Source organism: Primulina tabacum, chromosome 2, assembly GCF_025594145.1.
Source record: "Primulina tabacum isolate GXHZ01 chromosome 2, ASM2559414v2, whole genome shotgun sequence".
Lineage (NCBI taxonomy): Eukaryota > Viridiplantae > Streptophyta > Magnoliopsida > Lamiales > Gesneriaceae > Primulina > Primulina tabacum.
In genome coordinates, this window is record NC_134551.1 from 7,102,277 (window position 1) to 7,123,796 (window position 21,520).

The following is a 21,520-nucleotide window of genomic DNA, read 5'->3' on the forward strand; positions in this document are numbered from 1 at the left end:
TTCCTTGGGTCCAGAGGTGTCCTAGGGTGGTCTAGGGAAGGTCGAGTCATTGCTGGTCCATTTGGTTTTGGGCTAGGGACGTAAATATGGAAAGGGTTCACCTAGGGTTTGAGTGGGTTCTTTTGGTAAAATGTCCAGCAGCCTATAGGTTATGACTGAGATGTTTAGGGGCTTAGTTTTGATGGTTTTATGACCTTTTAAGTGTTTTTAAGGTATGGTAAAAAGTTGGGAAAAATTTAGTTAAGTTTCGGATTGATTCAGGTTGAAACCGGGACCCCGTCCCAAGTTTTAAAATGAATCGGTTAAGTTTGGTATTGGGCTCAATTTTATGTCTAAGAATGATTTTAAATTTTTTGTGGGATGTTTTAAGGAGTTTTGTAAGCTTCGGGTCAGCTTTAGAGGTCCAGGAGTAAAACGGTAAATTTTGGGTTTCCAAGGGCAAAATGGTCATTTTGCACCCGTGGTGAGATTTTGGTCCTGACAATGCCCTGAGCACAAAATTATATTATTTTATACGATTATGCATCATGTTTATGATCTTTATGAAATTATGATAATTACGGTGCATGCTTGGTTTTAAGGAAAAAGTTACGTATATGCATGTTTTTATTAAGTGGTGAATATGATGATGTTTTTTGAAGGATGAGAATTGGTTATGACTGATGATATATATGTATACAATGACATGAGTATTATGAGCTGAGGCCAAGGCTCAGTGAATGGGTAATGCTGTCACTGATGTTCCCGTCGCCTGGTACCGTGGTTATACATAGATGGATCCATCGATAGAGCTGATACGAAAGTCACAACTAATGAACTGAATTCAATTAAAAAAATGTATACGTATATGATGACATGATGAGTTATGATTTGACACGTTTGAGCTTATACGACACGTTTATGTTCATGATTTTAAGTTCATGAAGTATATGTTGATTATGGTATTTTTCACTGTTGTGTGCCATATATGTATATGTACTTGTTATTTCTGATACATGTGTGTTAAGTCTTTAAACTCATTAGACGTGTGTGATGCAGGTGAGTTTGATGATGAGGGGACTGGAGGTGCCGAACTCTGAGTAGGCAGACCTAGTGCGGTGACACGATCTGAGGACCGCATGTTTTCCGCATTATGATTTATGTGATTTGAGAGGATATGAACATTTTTATAGTTGATGATTTTAGAATGTTATTCGTTTATTTTTACGTATGATTTTGGATGAGTTTGATTATTTTAAACTGCACTATTTTTACTATCAAATATTTAAGATCATTTTTAAAATGTTAAATTTTTCAGTAGGGCGCATGCATAGAAAACATTTAAGCATTTTTTAAACATGGGAGCTTTTATGCAAAATATTCAAACGCTTATTTTCAGAATGCGAGTTTTATAAAATAAAAAAAAATATTTCCGCACTTTTAAATGAGTAGACATTTCAGTTGTAGTGAAGTCATTTCTGGAAGACAGGGAAAGTAAATGGTGAAAAATAGTTTCACAACCATGACAACCATTGGAGCAATCATGTGGCAACAATTTCGAGAATCCTTTCTAAAGCAGTATTACCCAGCTAAAGTTTGGTTGCAGAAGTTGAGCAACTTCGAAAACTTTACTCAAGCTTCAAACATGTCAGTAATGGAGTACACTTCAAAGTTTAATTCTCTTGGAACATATGCCCCAACTATCATGAAAGATGACACCATGAAGATGCATCGCTTCAATAAGAGTTTTAGCAACATCATTCAGTCAGCTATGATAGTTTATCAAACCACGAGCTTTGCAGATCTGATGGGGGCAACCATTAGAGACGAGACGAATACAAAACACCGAGAAAATGAAAACAAGAATAAACATCCCCTTGCTGCACAATCTTCTCAATGAAAACCACCTTTCAAGCAGACAAATCAGTTATGGGAACCATCCAAGGAAACCCTTTCCACTTCGACCTCCCCAAACGTAAAGTTGTGTCCTCTATGCAACTTCCGAAGCATTGGAGAATGTCTAAAAAACATTGGTGCTTGCTTCAATTGTGAACATTTGGGACACAAAATTGCTAATTTTCCCGAGCCGTTGAAGAAAGGGACAGGAAGAAGCATTGATGCTACCCCCAACAAGCCAAGGAAGAAGCATTGATGCTACCAGTAAGGCTACCAAAACCTTCGAGTTACACCGAGGCTGTAAAATAAATATCAATGTTAATACATTCAATGTCAATATACATACCATTCCATACATCAAAGTAAAATGGTCAAACTACACCGAAAGAAAAGATATATGGAAGTTAGAAGAGAAAATGCAAAAACAATACCCTTACCTCTTCGAGGATCGAGTCAACACAAGTTTCGAGGACGAAACTCTAATAAGGATGGAGTGATGTGAGAACCACCAATCCAACAAGTACACTATTCGAATTTATCGAGATCAAAGGGCCAAATAATTTGAAATGTTTCATCCATCATGTCAAACATAATTTCAATCCAATGGACACAAACAAGTTGCAACCATGGAGTCAAAGATATGCAAGCCCAATTTAGCTTATATCAAGCCCAAGAATTTGAGGTGACTCATTCAGTTGAAATGGAAGACTTGTAACAACATCAATAAGTGTGAAATAATATTTTTTAAAGGAATAAATTGTCATGAATTGATTACTCTTCAGCTCCTACACTCGAAACTATAAATAGAGGCTCTAAGGTAGACAAATATCACACCTAAATCACTCCAATTTCGAGTACCATTTACCAAGGGAGGAAAAAACTTTGCTTCTATTTTTCAAGGTTTTCTTGTCGACGTTATGTTCAAATGTCGTTCGAATTCAAGCAAAGTTCTAGTCATTTTTGAGTTCGAGCCTACCGTCTTCACGTTTTTTATTCAAAAACAATCAAGTAACTGAACTTATGTTTTAAAATGAATATGTTTGTTTGAAAGCGATCATTCACAATATGACTCGCTCTTCGATTCATTTCATTTTGCTAAAGTATGTTCATTTGCATCACAAGCATGTTTAAATTTATGAGCACTGTTATGATTCAAAGTAGAAATAGTAAATGGGAAATTTTCCGAGCATGATCAGTTTATGGCCATGATTTGGTAGGTAATAATAACCGATATATGGTCACATTTTTTAGATAAATTACATATAAGGGACTGATCAATAACAAGATATATATATATATATTATATATATATATATATATATATATATTTATATAGATAGATAAATTACAAATAAGGGACTGATCAAAATACTCACACTTTATATTTCACCAAGATAAGAACAAGAAACAAATTGAGGAAGATGAAAAAGAATATTTTTGGGATGGTGAAGAAGCCAGGTCAATAAAAACTAGTCGTATTATTCCGTTTTATTTATGTTTTCATGTTTTATGATTCCGCATTTCGTCTAAATTTTAAACACGTTGTAAAGACATTAATATAATTTATGATATAGAATGGTTTGGTAAGATATATGCTTCAGGTAAAATTCAGCAAACCAAATCAATTAATGTAATATCTATTATTTATTTATTTATTTTTGACATTAATATGATAAATGCGTTAACACCTTAAATTTCTTATATTAGACATACACGACATGTTTTAATAACTTTATATTTTTATCTAATATTTTCTCATTATATGAAATCATATTTTATCATCTTAATTATGGACACTTGAAATTTTTTTTATATCGATCATTTGTGTTTTTGCCAATGTATCTTCATCGTCTTCATTTTATATTTTCTTTTGTTGTTCTATCATAATTTAGGGTGTTGGATCATGTCATTTTGTTTGAATAATTTGACGTTTTGAAAATATACAATGATTTATCAATTACTTCATTAATAATAGGTGAGACTTCGTTATGAGTTTCAATGTTTTGGCAATTTTAAAAAGAAATTTATATTATTTACATGATTTTTAGAGTCATATTCTTCATTTTTATAATCTCAAACAATTTTTGTAAGTTTCACCTCATGAATTTGATTTAATCTTCACCTCATAATGCACATATTTTGAAATAGTAATATACATTTTGTAATCGCCTAAAAACATTTATCTTTTTTTATAGTAAATAAGATAATTCTATTTTATCAATTTGCAATGAAAATTTTTAGAAACATAGATTTATTTTTTTGTTATAATTGAAATTTAAATGAAACAAATAAATTAGATAAATAAATCTTTAATGTCATCATACAATTATCATAAACCACGGCATCACAAGCAGCTATCAAAAAATCTATTGCAATATCTGAGGCCGTGAACTAATTGTTTAACAATTGTTTCTTATAATAATTTTAATAATTAGTTTTATTCAAATTCAAAAATAGATAAAAAAAAATAAGAGGTTAAATTTAATTTGTAAAAATAAATAATTCAATAATATAATTTAAGGTATCTATATGCGTACTATGAGCTTTTAAAATTATAAATTAGTTTATAATTCTTGTTCTGGTTTCATATGGTTCCGAGAGTTGATTTTGGAAATTAAATCAATAAATGATTTTAGTTCTTATTTTGGTTCCACAAGTCTATCTATTTCTTCATCTTGTACGAGTCTTTGTGATACTAATCTTGTCTTATTTCTTATTACTAGTCCATCTTCATTCAATTTATTTTTATAGACCCATATGGTTCATATAACGTATTGGTGATTAGGTATATATACTAAGTTCCATATTTTATTTCTGTCTAACTGATTTAGTTCTTCCTTTATAGGTTCTATCCAACTAGGATCGGTAGGAGCTCCATCTATCTTTTAGGTTCGAGTTGAGATATAAAATCTGCATGTATATATTTAGACTTGTAAAATTGAGCTGGGCCTGCCGAGTTGACCCCCTCTCCATATAAATGAGACAGGCTGGGTTAGAAAAATTTCAACTCGTTTGGAAGTGGGCCAAACAGGTTGAGCACGTAGGGCGAGACGAGGCGAGCCAGACCTCCAGTATTCTTTTATTTTCTAAAATTGTTTTTCATAAAATTGTATTTTAAGTTTGTTTTGAGATAAATATTTTAACTTTGTGGTATTTATTTTTTTTTCATATTTTATTTAACTAATTAATTTTATACATTATTAATTTCTCAAAGTAATGCTTTAAAATATTGGTTGAACTATTTGATTAAAATTTATTTTCTAATTTCTTAACATTTCAAAAATTTTTTAGAATTTTTTAATTAAAAATTAGAACTTTTTCCAATTTTTTTTTAAAAATTAGGTGGTTTGGCTCGCCTAACTCGCAGCCCGAGGCGGGTTGGACTGGGTTAGCCATTTGGAGGCCCGTCCTACCAGCCAGTTTTTTATATATTCATTCATCATTTGTCTTCAAGTTCAAAGAGGAGATGAAGGGTTACTTATTACCAGAGAAAGAGGATGAGTTTTACTTCACCTGAGAGGAGGATACAAAATATCATATGTTGGTCGGCATCAATATAAATAGGAATTTCAGTAAGGGGTTATTGATCAATGACACTTTTTTCTTCGGTGTTCTGATATCTTCCAATCTGTTGTTTTTGTTCTAGAGCAAGTACTTCTGTTCAAAAGATTGAATAAATCTTCTCTACAATCACTTCATCATCATTGTCATGTAGATCTAAATCATTCATTTCCATTCTATTAATCAAATCATATAGAGTAGATTGTAGTGAAGTATCAATTGATTCAATAAAGTATCAATTGATTCAATAGAGCTCCCCTTCATTCTGAAATTATCCATTCTTCGAGTTTTCTTTCGTCTTATAGTATTAAAATGCTTAGTTCTATAATATTTGTGAGGTGTTTGTCATCTTGTATTAAGAGAATATGTGTTCTTTTTGGAAACACAGTGAGTGTGTTGTACACCATAAAATATTATAGTGATTTTTTTCATCTTGCCCGTGATTTTTATCCTAAAAATTTTTAAGGGGTTTTTTTCATGTAAATCTCCGTGTCCGGTTTATTTTTTATTTTCATGTTTATTATATAAAATTACCGGACGTGGTACCAACAAGTGGTATCAGAGCCTTGGTTTAAAATTTCTTAAAATTTCGAGTATGTTCTGTGGTTGCAGCCTAGACTGATCTTCCACATCATAAAACTTTCTTTGAGATTTTTTGCTTAAGGCGGGATTATTTTGTCCAATCTACCAAAATTGTTATAGAAATAATGACGGTCATGTATGAGATCACAAAGTTCAATGGAAGAAATTTTATGCTGTGAAAAATAAAGATACAAGCAGTTTTAAGAAATGAGAATTGCTTGATGGCTGTTGTAAATAGACCAGTGAAAATTATGGAATATGAAAAGTGGAATGAGATGAATGATAATGTTGTTGTCAATTTACACTTGGCTTTAACAGACGAAGTACTGTCAAGTATCTCTGAGATAAAAACATCAAAAGTTATCTGGGATATTGTGACAAAGATATATGAGATCAAGTCTCTACACAACATGATTTTCCTAAAGAGAAGTTATTTATACTCATCGGATGACATCGATGACCGACCATATCAACACACTAAATACTCTATTTGCCCAACTCACTTCTATAGGGCATAAAACAGAGAAAATAAACGTGCAGAGCTTCTACCTCAAAGTCTACCAGATTCATATGATCAGCTTATCATCAACATAACCAGACAATATTCTTATGGGCTCTCTAAAATTCAACGATGTCTTAACTGCGGTTCTCGGAGACGAAATTGGGCGCAAGAATAAAGAAGATAGGTTGGAACATCGAAGCAGACGGAGGCTTTATCGATGATAAGAGGAAGATTTATGGACCGTGACTCCAGTGGGAGCCAAAGACGAGGTAGATCAAAGTCAAGAAGTAAGAAGAAAGATATTTACTACTTTAATTGTGGCGGTAAAGAGCACTTCAAGGAAGAGTGTACGAGTATCGAGAAGAGTTCTCAAGGAAATGTGAGCAGTACTTTAGGGCAGTGGTGAAATAAAGCGGCAATAGTTGCAGAAGGCAGATACAAATTTTGTGACACATGGATTATGGATTTAGGAGCGACGTGTCATATGACTTCTCGGAGAGAATGGTTTGATCATTATGAACCATCTCAGGAGGATTTGTATTCATGGAAATGATCATATCTTGGAAATCTCTGGGGTCAGTACTATCAAAATAAAAATGTTAGATGACACTATTCGCACCATACAGGAGGTACTACATGTGAAGGGACCGACGAAAAATCTTTTGTCATTGGGGCGATTGGATGATATTGAGTGCAAAACCCGTATCGAGAACGAGATCATGAAAATTGTGAAGGGTGGGCTTTTGGTTATGAACGCGGAAAAAGTTGTTGCAAATCTGTATGTACTTTTGGGAGAAACACACAAAAAGGTGGAACTAGCTATTGCATCAATTGGCTTAGGAGAAGAATTAACAGTGTTATGGTATAGAAAGCTCGGGCATATATCAGAACGAGGCTTGAAAATTCTCTCAGAACGGAAGCTGCTGCCGGGACTTATAAAAGTTTCACTACCCATTTGTGAGCATTTTTTAACCAGTAAACAACACATATTAAAATTTGGCACTTCTACTGCCAGAAAGCAAACGCATACTAGAGCTAATTCATTCGAATGTTTGGAAAGCATCGGTTGTATCCCTAGGAGGGGCGAGATACTTTGTCTTGTTCATTTATGATTTCTCTAGGATGTTGGGTGTATCCAATAAAAAAATCAGATGTTTTCCAAATCTTAAAATATTTCAAAGTGCGGATTGAATTTGATTTTGAAAAGAAAATCAAGTGTTTGATGACTGTCAATGAAGGATAATATATCAGTGACAAATTTGATACATATTGAAACGTCTGCTTAATCGTTTTCTTAAAACGTGCTAATTTTTTTTTCACACCTCACATAGCATTCAGCCGAATCATAAAATATTTTGGAACCATTTTATAAGAAAACAATCAACTATTTTATCAACCCAAAAACATTATTTGAAAAGTATAGCCTATACTATAACCTCTCAAAAACCACTCATAAATAAATCGTCGTAAAAATATCTTTAACATCACTTAAAATCATGAATCGTAAACTAGTGCGGAAAACTAGCAAAGGTCATCGGGTTATGTGTACCTTCATTCCAGCAAAGTCAACCATCAAGATCTCCATTCACATTATTATCATAATAACCTGCATCAATCACACCTAGTGAGTCTAAAGACTCAACACATCATATCCTTGATAACAACTAATTCATAATACAGTTAACATAGTGAAAAATACTTGTACTTAGAATATCGTTTTGATGAAGATGCATAAACTTTAAACAATAACATTTTCGTAAACATTTTCATGATATATAAACTTTAAATAAAAACATTTTCATAAATAATCTTATATCAACATAAACATATTCATATTCATATCCATATATATATCCGTATCCGTATCCATATCCATATTCGTATTAACATATTCATATTCATGTTCGTGTTTGTTGAATTCAGATCGTGATTGTGACTCGTATTCTTAAACGTATTGAGCGATGGATCCATCTACATGTAACCACTAGTACTGGGCGGTGGGGGACATCAGCAATACTCTCACCGGTCAACTGGGTCCTGGCCTTACGTATTAACATATCATGTCATTGGAAATACGATCATCGGGGCTCCCTCAGGGGTCTTTTCCCATAAATGGACTCCCTCTGGGGCCTTCTCCCCTCACAAAATCTCCAATCATATCATCGTATCCGTATCACGGAAACATGATCGTCGGGCTCCCACTGGGACCATAACCCTCACGATATTTCCAACATATTTAGTCACAATCCCTTCACGTCCTTCAACATTTCGTATTTCCATCACTTAATAAAAACATGCATATTAATATCGTTTTTCTTTTAAACCAAGCATGCAACATGTCTTTTAAATGTCAATGTTAAATCATAAAAATCCATAAACATTTAAAAATCATAATTTAACATATTAAAATCATAAACATCCATAAACATTTTACAATAAACATTTTAACAGATTAAAAATCCGTAAACATTTAAAATAAACGTTTTAACATGTCAAAATCATAAAAAGCCATAAACGTTTTAAAATCAACATCATAAAAATTCATAAACATTTGAATTAATCATATTAGCACATAAAACAGCATTCAGGGCACTGCCATGACGTTCACTAATTTCTAGGTGTAAAATGATCGTTTTAACACTAGACGTAAAATTTCACGTTTTTGATTTTTTATTAATTTCATTGACTCTAACATGTTCCAAATAATTATTTAAGCTTACATGAATTTTCTCATATTTTTATTTAGCTTAAATCGAGGACTTTTAAATTAATTTTTAAATAAGACATATTACTGCGTTTTAATCCCGAATTAAACCAAATCTTAATATAAAATCCCCAAATTAAAATATTAGACTTATAATAATTATTTAAGCTTAAACCTAATTTTTCATAATTTTATAAAACTTAAAACTAGACGTTTCAATTAATTCGTTAATTAACATTTCGTGTTGCGATAAAATCCCGGATAAATCCAAAACTCATTATTTTGATCCCAAACTTTAAACATAACATTTTTAGTATTTATTCTACCCTTTCAAGTCATGATCCACACCCATGGACCCATGTATTCAATTTTAGCTTTATTATTTTCGTTTTTGACATCTTATCGAACACACCGAGCCATCTCCTAATTTACTCGAGCCACACCCAAGCCAACTTGAGCCAAAACCTAGCCAACCCACCTAGGGACCCTACTGACCAAGCCCAGCCCGAAACACCAGCCCTGGTCCGCTCAAAAACCTCCTGAAACTTGACCCAATAATCTGCAAGTGTTGTGCATGTGTTACCCTTGAGCAATAAGACTCACACCTAGTCTAGGACCCTTCCAGCCCTTAACCACTTGACCACTCATGACCCTAACCTTACCTGGACCATGCCCAGACCCAGCACAGACCAACCCAAGCCCTAGAACCCAGCAGCGAAGCTCCTGAACCAAGGACAGCAACCTGCGCACCAAGGAGCCCCCTCGCGTTTCTCTCGTTTGGCTCGAGCCACAGCGCACCCAAGCAGGACCAGCCCCTGCCCAGACCATCTATGGACCCTACACAACTCTTAGGACCCTTAGGAACCGACCATAAGCTCAAACCAAAGCCACAGCAGCAGCTGCAAGACATGGCCGAGACTCCTACTTGGATATGACTTTTCTTCCCTAGCCGCTTAACCGACGAGCCAGCCCTTGAACCAGCCCCTCAAGCACCCTCCTAGGACCCTAAAGAGTCGACCTAGCCCAGCCCAGAGCCCCCAGGCCGAGCCACCTCTCCCCTGCACAAGATGTTGTACCTGCGCAGCTTTCTCCTTGAAGCTCACGGGTGGGAGTAAGACTCCTTCCCAGCCTCTTGTCTCGAGTCCTAGCGTGGCTAGGACTCTTCCCTTGACCCCTCACGGACCCTAGCCAAGCCCTGGTCCCAACCGAACCCAAGCCCAGCCACCATGCCCAAAAACCGAGCCCCTCACATCCATGACAGAAAAGTGGTTCCAGCTTTGTTCTATTTCGTTTGCAGAGTTTTCGTGTGTTCTAAGACCCCTAAACTTGCGTAAAACTTTCCCCTCTTAATCCTATAACATGGCAACCCCTTTAGGTACAGAAAAATTAGGTTTTTGGTTCACATATCATGCTTTAAAATTCATGTTTGATTTAAAAACGAAAATATAACAAAGTGCAACTTGTTTTTCATTCAAAATACAATTAAATAAATCCTATGCTGTGAATGATGTGTAAAAGAAAAATATGGCGTGTCTTTGCGTAATTAACGCACGAAAAACCATTGACGATATCGAAGAACGAGGCAAGACCTTTGGCTTGAAATCCTTCTTGCAACCTCGCGATTTTTCTTCTTCAAATTGTGTTGAGTGTGCCGTGAGTTTTGAGGTATTTTGGGAGAGAATTTCAGACTTTGGGGCGTGAGTTGATACATAAGTTTTGGGGTAATTAGCTTATTATATATTTAAAACCCTTAGTAGCTTAGGCCTATTAAGCTCATAATTTAGGCACATTAGTCTTAATTAGGATTTAATTAAAATATTAAAATAGTTTTGGTAAAAATAGTTTGTGAATTAAATAGCCGGGTTGTCAAAAAGTTTTCATTTTTGTTGAAAATCCAACACCAATAAAATTTACGTCCCGGAGTATAAAATCACCTAAAAACCTCTTATTTTCAGAAATAATAAAAAGCATCACTCATATTTTAAATGATTAAAAATAATTATTTAATAAAATCATTTTCTATTATCCTGCCCTCGGTCTCCGTTCCTCGATCGCCACTCGAATAACCTTTAAAAATACATTTTAATGCAACCATGTAGAAAAATATATTTTAAACATGTAAATATGCACAACATAATTAATTTATTAATTATACAATTAAAACAATTAATTAAAATACAAGAAAATTTAATAATTGTATGCATGTGGTTCACATGGAGCTTTAAATTTTCTGGGCGTTACACATATTGTCGACATGAGGGCATCAAAAGACATTTTACGACAGCTTACACATCTCAACAGAATGGAGTGGCGGAGCGGATGAACACAACCTTGTTTGACAGAACAAGAGCTATGTTGAGGACTGCGGGTCTAGACAAGTCATTTTGGGCGGAAGCAGTCAAAACCACTTGTTATATTATCAATCGTTCTCCTTCAGTGGTAATTGATCTGAAGACTCCGATGGAGATGTGGACCGGGAAAGCCAGAAGATTATTTTCATTTGCATACATTTGGAAGTCCTGTGTACGTTCTGTACAATGAGCAAGAAAGATCGAAATTGTATTCGAAATCAAGAAAATGTATCTTCTTGGGTTATACTGATGGAGTAAAGGGGATTCGCTTGTGGGATCCTACTGTTCACAAGCTTGTCATCAGCTGGGATGTTATCTTTCAGGAAGATAAAGTAAAAGGAGACAAAGGCACACTGAATTCAGAAACTACTATATTTCAGGTGAAAAATCAGACAGAAGAAGGTCAAATTTCTTGTGAAGCAGTACCAGAGCATGAAGAACAAGAACATGTTGAGTCTGAGATTTCCAATGTGAGGCAGTCAACACGAGACAGAAAACCACCATGTTGGATTTCAGATTATATCACTGAAAGCAATATTGCATATTGTTTATTATCAGAGGATATTGAGCCATCGAGTTTACACGAGACTACTCAAAGCTCGGATGTATCATTGTGGATGATAATAATGAAAGAAGAGTTGGAGTCATTAGACAAGAATAAAACTTGGGATCTTATTACACTACCACGAGAGAGGAAAGCTATTGATAACAGATGGGTCTATAAGATCAAGCATGATGACAATAACCAAGATAAGCGATATCATGCTAGATTGATGGTAAAAGATTATGCTCAGAAAGAAGGCATTGACTTCAATGAGATATTTTCTCTTGTGGTTTGGCACACAACAATCAAAGTAGCGTTGGCATTGTGTGCGGTGTTTGACCTACATCTAGAATAGCTAGATGTAAAAACAGCATTTTTCATGAAGATCTTGAAGAAGAAATCTATATGCTTCAGTCAGAACGTTTTGCGGAAAAAGGCAAAGAGAACTTGGTTTACAGGTTGAACAAATCTCTGTACGGGCTCAAACAGGCGTCGAGGTGTTGGTACAAGAGATTTGATTCCTATATCATGAGTCTTGGATACAACAGATTGAGTGCAGACCCTTGTACGCATTTCAAGAGGTCTGGTGATGATTATGTCATTTTGCTGTTGTGTGTGGACGACGTGTTGGTAGCAGACCCCAACAAAGATCAGGTCCAAGGATTGATGGCACAGTTGGCTAGAGAATTTGATATAAAGGACTTGGGATCAGCAAACAAGATTCTAGGGATGCAAGTTCACCGAGATAGAAGTAACAGAAAGATTTGGCTTCCCAGAAAAATTATTTGAAAAAAATCTTGCGACGCTTCAACATGCAAGATAGTAAGCAAATCTCGACCCCTCTTCCTATTAACTCCAAGTTATCCTCTGACATGTGTTCTAGCAATGAAACAGAGAGGATGGAGATGTTTCGAGTACCATATGCATCAACAATGGAAAGTTTGATGTTCGCCATGATCTGTATAAGATCGGACATTGCTCAAGCAGTGGGAGCAGTTAGTCGGTATATGGCGAATCCTGAAAGAGAGCATTGGAGTACGGTTAAGAGAATTCTAAGATACATTAAGGGTACCTCAAATGCTGCATTATGTTATGGAGTATTAGATTTTACACTCAGGGACTTTGACGATTCAGATTATGCAGGTGATCCTGATAAGAGGAAATCAACTACTAGTTATGTGTTTACACTTGCAAAAGGAGCAGTAAGCTGGGTTTCAAAACTGCAAACAGTTATGTCGTTATCTACGATGGAAGCAGAATATATGACAGCTACTCAAGCTTGCAAGGAAGTAATATGGATTAAAAGTAATTGGAGGAGATCGGGCACAAACAAGAGAATGTTCCTTTGTTTTGTGATAGTCAAAGTGCCTTGCACATTGCAAGGAATCCAGCATTTCATTCCATGACGAAACACATTGGAGTCCAATTTCTCTTTGTATGAGAAGTAGTAGAAGAAGGAAGTGTTGATATGCAGAAGATCCATACAAAGAATAACATAGCTGATATTCTGACCAAGCCAGTGAACATTGACAAGTTTGAGTGGTGTAGATCTTCAAGTGGCCTAGCAGAAACGTAAGCATCATGGAATTGCAAGATTGAAAAGATGTGTGGAGATGTGTTTGATTCTCAACCAAATCTTCAAATGGAAGAAATATCGGCAAAATATTTAGTCAAATACGGTCGACCAATTTCATTAAATAAACAGACAACATTTAATGTTGAAGCTGGCAAATTTGACGGAATTTTCAGACGACGCATTTTATACGCATCGATCTTCACACGGACTAGGGGCTCTATAAATAGAGCTCCCACTCATTCTGAAATTATCACTTCTTCGAGTTTTCTCTCGTTTTATAGCATTAAAGTGCTTAGTTCTATAATATTTGAAAGGTATTTGTTCTCCCATATTAAGAGATTGTGTTCTATTTGGAAACACAGTGAGTGGTTTGTACATCATAAAATATTATAGTGGAATTCTTTTCATCTTGTTCGTGGTTTTTACCCTAATAATTTTTAAAGAGTTTTTCACGTAAATCTCGCTGTCCAGTTTATTCTTTATTTTTTATTTATTCTCACAAATTACCGCACGTGAGACCAACAATTTCGTGGGGTATTTTAGATGGGAAAAAGCACTGACCGATGACTTTAACCATACTGAGGTCTCTAACTTTGATTTTCAGAAAAATCCTAGAGCATGTGGTCACTGGCGAAGCCAGCATAGGCCCAGTGTGGGCTGATGCCTACACTGGGCCAAAAAAAAATTTATATGTTTATATATATTTGTGTCTCCCGGCACCCTAGATATATTTATGTCCAAATTTTTAATTTGTGTATGCTATTATTATATGCTTAGCTGATCCAGTTTTCCTTTAATAATTTGTAGACACAAATTTTAGACTCAATTTTTTACATGTTATTAGTATCCAAGTATACACTCTATAGTCAGTCTTCTGTATGTGTTTTCTCTTCTCGAGTCACGAACGTCATATACTTTGATTAAGAATCATTCCAATTCATTTTAATTACTGCTTCATCTTTCATAATCTCTAAAAAAATCCAAAATGTTACCAAATTTTAGGTTCGTTTTTTTGTTCAATGTTTGTCGATCATTCAATTGTTTTATAATTTTATGTTTTTTCCAATCGATAATGAATTCATGCTTATTTTTCGAACGTATATTTTATATTTTATAAGATATTTTGTTTTGATTTCGGATTTTGTACACGCTGTTGTTCGTCGTTTTTCTGACGTTTTCCATCCATTATCAATGCTACTGACTGTGCGTAACTTGTGTTCAAACTTTATGACACATTATTTTTAGTTGTCGATTAATCATTGCTTCACTACAAAAAAACGGGTGGAATAGGACGGTTTTTAATTAACCGTCGCTCAAACAACGACGATTTATGACAAACCGTCGCTTTCGTAGCGACGGTTTTTGATGAAATCGTCGTCTAGTAAACATAGCGACAGTTTATTCAGAACTGTCGCTATATTAGCGACGGTTAATCAACCACCAAGCTAATATAGCGACGCTTTTTAAACAATCGTCGCTATTTTGCGACTATTCGAACAAACCCGTCGTCATTTTGTGCGACGGGTTTTTTGACTGTCGCCTTTGGCGACGTTTATAATAATGTCCGTCGCTGTGAGAACCGAATTCCCAGCAGTTAACAATTCCAGCAACAGTCAATAATTCAGAAGATGATATTTTCCAGCAGACGGATTTCCAGCATAAGCTATTATTTCAGAAGCTGGTATCTTTCCAGGAGATTAGAATCCAGCAGCAGAAGAGCGAATTCCAGCAGACAGTTACTGATTCAGCTTAGACTTGTAACTGTAGCATTAACATGGAATAAAGGCTGTTAATGGCAGATTATGATCATTAATAGGGAGGCTAACAGTCAGATTTTGGCCTAGAAATAACACCCTCAAGTCTCTGAAATGGGTTACACAAGCTTTGAGATTATCACTTAAATTTCGAGTTAAGAGAGAGTGCCTTTGTCAAGCAGTAAAATCCAGTAGCGAGAGCAGCCAAATTTCAGTAGACTTCAACCGAAACTTTATAGCAAATCACTGTAAGTGGGCTTATATATAAATATCTTGAAATCAATTTGACAATTCTGTTTTAAAGTACAGTTTCTGTATGTGTATTTCTGATATATGATTTTGAAGCACTGAAACTCCCTAGTGAACTAATGGTAGGAATATATATTCTGAACATTTCTGAATTCTGATTCTGATTCTGATTCTGATTCTGGCCTCTCCCCTTAGAGGAGAGAACATATAGGGGACTGATATCAGTTTACCCATGAAATTCACTAACGTGCTCAGTGCTTACTAATTCTGATTTCTGTTCTGAAACCTGTGATTTCTGAATTCTAGTTTCCGTTCTGAAAAGATGAGTTTTTGTATATTATTGCATTACTGTTTCTGTTGAAAATGATTTCGAAAACTGAGAGTTATTCCCGCCCCTGCTTACTGAGTGACAATCATATCACTCACCCACCAAACCCATCTCAGATAAAAACGAGAAAGAAAAGTTAGAAGAAGAAGAGCAGATTCAATTTTGGGGCTGGTGATGAAGATTGTTGTTCTCAGTTCTGATCTATATTTTAAATTCCGCTGCATCTGTTTAGATATTGTAATTCTGGTTATACATTTCCGCTGTAAAACATTATTAATTGAGTTGTATCAGACATTGAGTATTCAGTATTATGAATAAAAGACTGGTTTCTGAATTTTGTACTTCTGAGGCTTGTTGTTTTCGAATGTAAATTTGAGAGCAACGCCGGTGTCAACCAACCCCCGTCCCGGGGCGAGTCGCCATATTAGACGACTGTTTTTTTATCCGTTGCCATGTGCGACGGCATAAAAGTAGATAGTCGCAATATTTGGCGACAGCTATTTTAAACTGTCGTTTTTTGCGACGGTTTTAACAACCGTTGCACATAGCGACGGTTTGGACAAACTGTCGCCAATTTCTAATAGCGACAGTTTTACATAAACGGTCGCTATGGGCGGCGGTTTAAATCAAAACCGTCGCCAATAGCGACGGTTTTTTTACAAACCGTCGCAATGAATTTTTTCATTCGCCAAAGTCAAAACCGTCGTTGAATATAGCGACGGTTCACAATAACTGTCGCGAAATTAGCGACAGCAGTTATCAACCGTCGCTAGTAGCGATGAATTTTGTCTTACTGTCGCTAATAGCGACGGTTCTTGAAACCGTCGTCGATCTAGATCGGCGACGGTTTTATAAAACTGTCTCTATTTGCGACTGTTTATTTCAGAACCGTCGCTACTGGCCACGGTTTTTGCAAACACCGTCGCTATGGTTCTATATATACCGAGGTTCGCGAATATTTTTTTCAACGCTTTTCGCCTTTTTTTTCTTGTAGCGAAACTCTGTCCATTTTTTCAAAGTTTTGGTTTTGTTTATTTTGTACTACCATTTTTTCGTATTAATTTCGTAGATTTGCTCGTCGGTGTGATCTTCCAACGTACCGTATTAATTTCTTTAATAACCGTCGCTTCATCATTATCTACGGTTTTTTAAAAAATAACGTCGCTTATTATAGCGACGGTTGCTGACTAAACCGTCGCTTTTTATAGCGACGGTTTATGTCTAAACCGTCGTTTATTATAACAACGGTTTATATGTAAACCGTCGCTACAGGAAGCGACGGTTTTCTTAAAGAAACAGTCGCTATATTAACGACGGTTCTTGATAAATCGTCGCTATAGAAGGCGACGCGGCCTCCCGTGACGGACCTATAAACCGTCGTTAAAACCGTCGCCTAATCCTTTTGGCGAAGGTTATAAACCGTCGCTAACCTCTTTTTTTTTTTTGTAGTGTTTTTTTTTTTGGCTTTATTAATTCTAATATATTGTTGACTACATTGAACTAAGATCCTGGCTCCACCCCTGCTGATGTGGTCAACAAAAGTTAATTTCATGGTATGCATGAAAATCAACAAACACTGTACAATCTCTTTTTATTTATGTATGTTAAAAAATATTACCTTCGTTGGCTATCTGAACGTGATATCACTCATGTGAGTTTGGACGTTACAGAGAATAACTAGTAAAATAACTACGGCGACAGCTTAATCTTGCTCCGGCCATGTGATTTATTATTTATTTCCCTTCCATTTAATAATTGTAAAATCAATCTCAAAAAATAGTAACGAGTATATATGTTTTTCCACAATAGTTTTCATCCCCCAAAATGAAAATAAAGACTGTTATTTACTAATTTCATTCTATTTTCTAATAACGTACGTTCCCTCCTTTTCACATACTTCAAAATAATTATTTCTTTTAATTAAAATTTACGATCAATTTCCAAAAAAATATCACTTTTTTTTTGGACAGAAACAAGAAGATTCTGTTGGGGAAAACCCATAAACCGCAGAATCTATCATGATAAATCATCAAGAATTTGACTGAAATCTTAAGCGGAAGCGTACCTGAAGCCATAATCCTGAATTGTTTAGAACGTGTCTTGATCTTCCAGATCTACGCGCTCTTTCTTTGAGAGAATCCTTTAGTTTCTCTTCAGAACTATTTTCTTAATAAGGGAGATAATAGTGAAAGTGACAACGCGAGATCTGGGGACCATGACCCATATTTATAGATAATGTTTATCAATATCTTCTGATATTTCTGTTTTAGCCCATCATAAAAACAGAAATTACACTTATGTCTCTACACATTAAAGGCCCACAGCCCATTAGATACATTAAAACCCAATAACCCGAAACATTAATTGATCACTTTATTTTGGGCTTAACTTAATAGACAACCCACAATACATAATTATTCACATATAAGCCCATATAAATAAATTGATCCAACAATCTCCCACTTGGGCTATATGTGCAACTTTATAATTATGTTTGTGAAAATAACCTTATGAGCTCAAAATTGTTGTCATTCCGAAATGTATCTATAACCAATCAAGTCCATCAATCACATCAACATAGGATCAAAGCAGTCTTCGCTACATTCAAGGTAACTAGACCCATAAATGGTCACATATGCCAACACAACTGAATGACATGGATCATGAAGTAGATGTGTAGCATGGAAATTTCATGCAATGTGACCGTAACATGCCTATTTCCAACTGGTCCTCCCTTTAACCTTATTGAGATCAAACTTTAAATAATAATCAGAGTGTGACTTAACTTGAAATTTATTTCTGCAGAAAATAAATTTACATAACTGTAACTGAAAATGTCTACAACTGAAAAGCATTTAAAACAACAAACTCCCACTAAAACTGGATTTCCTCAATTGACATAACACCCATACTAGTAGTATGCTCATGAAACTGTTTGGGTGGTAGTCCCTTAGTAAGCGGATCCGCAACCATGGAGTTTGTACCGATATGCTCAATAGACAACTTTCCACTCTGAATTCTTTCTTTAACAACCAGAAATTCGATGTCAATGTGTTTTGACTTCGTCGAGCTCCTGTTGTTATTGGAATACATAACTGCTGATTTATTGTCACAATGTAATCTTAGTGGCCTTTCAATGCCATCAACAATGCGCAGTCCCGTGACAAAATTTTGCAGCCATATTTCATGATTGGATGCCTCATAACACGCTACAAACTCAGCTGCCATGGTGGAAGAAGCTATAAGAGACTGTTTAGCATTCTTCCAGGAAATGGCACCTCCAGCAAGGAGATAGATGTAGCCCGACGTAGATTTCATACTATCTTGTCATCCAGCAAAATCGGAGTCAGTATACCCAATGATCTCAAGCTGATCCAACCTCCGATATATGAGCATGTAATCTTTTGTTCTCTGTAGGTACCGTAAAACCCTTTTGACTGCTTTCCAATGTTCCACTCCTGGATTACTTAAACATCATCCCAACATTCATGTCACGTACGCAATATCTGGACGTGTACAAACCTGAGCATACATCAGACTCCCCACTGCAGATGCATAGGGAACCTTCTGCATTTCTTTTTCCTCAAAATCATTCTTTGGGCATTGTTTGAGACTAAATTTGTCTCCCTTAGCCACAGTGGTATCTGTTGGTTTACAATCTTGCATCCCGTATCGCTTGAGAACATTCTCGATATAGCCTTTCTGAGATAATCCAAGAATACCCCGAGAACGATCCCGATGTATCTGAATACCCAGTACAAAAGATGCATCACCAAGATCCTTCATCTCAAAATTCTTAGCTAGAAATCTCTTGGTTTCATGCAAGAACTCTATATCGTTGCTAGCGAGCAGAATGTCATCAACATATAAAACCAGAAAAATATGCTTACTCCCACTGAACTTATGGTACACACAATCATCGACCAAATTCATCTCAAAACCAAACGAGATGATCACTTGATGAAATTTGAAATACCATTGTCGAGATGCTTGCTTGAACTCATAGATGGATTTCTTTAATTTGCAAACCATATTATTTGTGTCTTTGGACACAAAATTTTCTGACTGCACCATATAAATCGTTTCATCAATGTCACCATTTAGAAACGCATTCTTTACATCCATCTGATGAAGCTCAAGATCGAAATGCGCCACCAAAGCCATTATAATCCTTAAAGAGTCTTTCGAAGAAACCGGAGAGAAAGTCTCTTTATAATCAATGCCTTCTTTCTGTGTAAAGCCTTTAGCGACAAGACGAGCCTTATATCTTTCCACATTGCCTTTCGAATCCCTCTTGGTTTTAAATATCCATTTGCAACCAATGGGCTTCGTACCTTTAGGCAATGGGACAAGATCCCATACGTCATTGTCTTTCATGGACTTTATCTCCTCATTCATGGCATCATTCCACTTTTGAGAGTTAGAACTTTCCATGGCTTGACGGAAGTTAATAGGATCATCCTCCATCAATCCAATGTCTGCCTCATGTTCTTGAAGAAATACAATGTAATCATCTGGCACTGCATTTCTCTTCTCTCTAGTGGATCTCCTTAATGGCATAGGTTCTGGAGGTGCTTGAGTTTGTTCATCTGGAATGAGAGGATCTCTAATATTGTCTTCCTGTATTGTGTCTTGGTCAAAGTGAGGAATATGTTCCTGACCAATGTCCAAGACACCTGTGGGAATATTTACATATTCCTCTTTAAAGACAATATCCCTTACTTTATCTCCCCCCGCAAACTCAACATCCTCAAAGAACCTGGCATTTCCTGACTCAAAAATCGACTTACTCGTGGGATCATAAAACTTGTACTCCCTGGATCTTTCAGAGTATCCAATAAAATAACAACTAACCGTCCTTGAGTCCAGTTTCTTTTCATTAGGCTTGTAAGGCCTTGCCTCAGCTGGACATCCCCAAACGTGCAGATTCTTAAGACTGGGCTTTTTACCCGTCCAAAGTTCATAAGGGGTTTTGATCGCTGCCTTAGTTGGAACCCTGTTAAGGATATATGCTGCGGTCTTTAGTGCTTCTCCCCAGAGTGATTCTGGTAAGGTAGAATGACTGATCATACTCCTCACCATGTCCTTAAGCGTTCTGTTTCGTCTTTCAGCAACACCATTCATAGTGGGCGAACCCGGCATAGTGTACTGTGGGACGATACCGCATTCCTCCAGGAATCTAGCAAAAGGTCCTGGACGTTGTTCACCTGAACCGTCATATCTACCATAGTATTCACCACCACGGTCAGATCTAACGCATTTAATCTTTAAGCCAAGTTGATTTTCAACTTCAGCTTTATAGTTTTTGAACACATCCAATGACTGTGCCTTTTCATGAATGAGATAAATGAAGCCATATCTTGAAAAATCGTCTGTAAATGTTATAAAATACTGTTGACCATTCCAAGAAGCCGAAGGGAATGGCCCACAAATATCAGTATGTATAAGTTCTAAGACGCCTGAACACCTGTTGACTTCAAATCTCCTTTTGTTG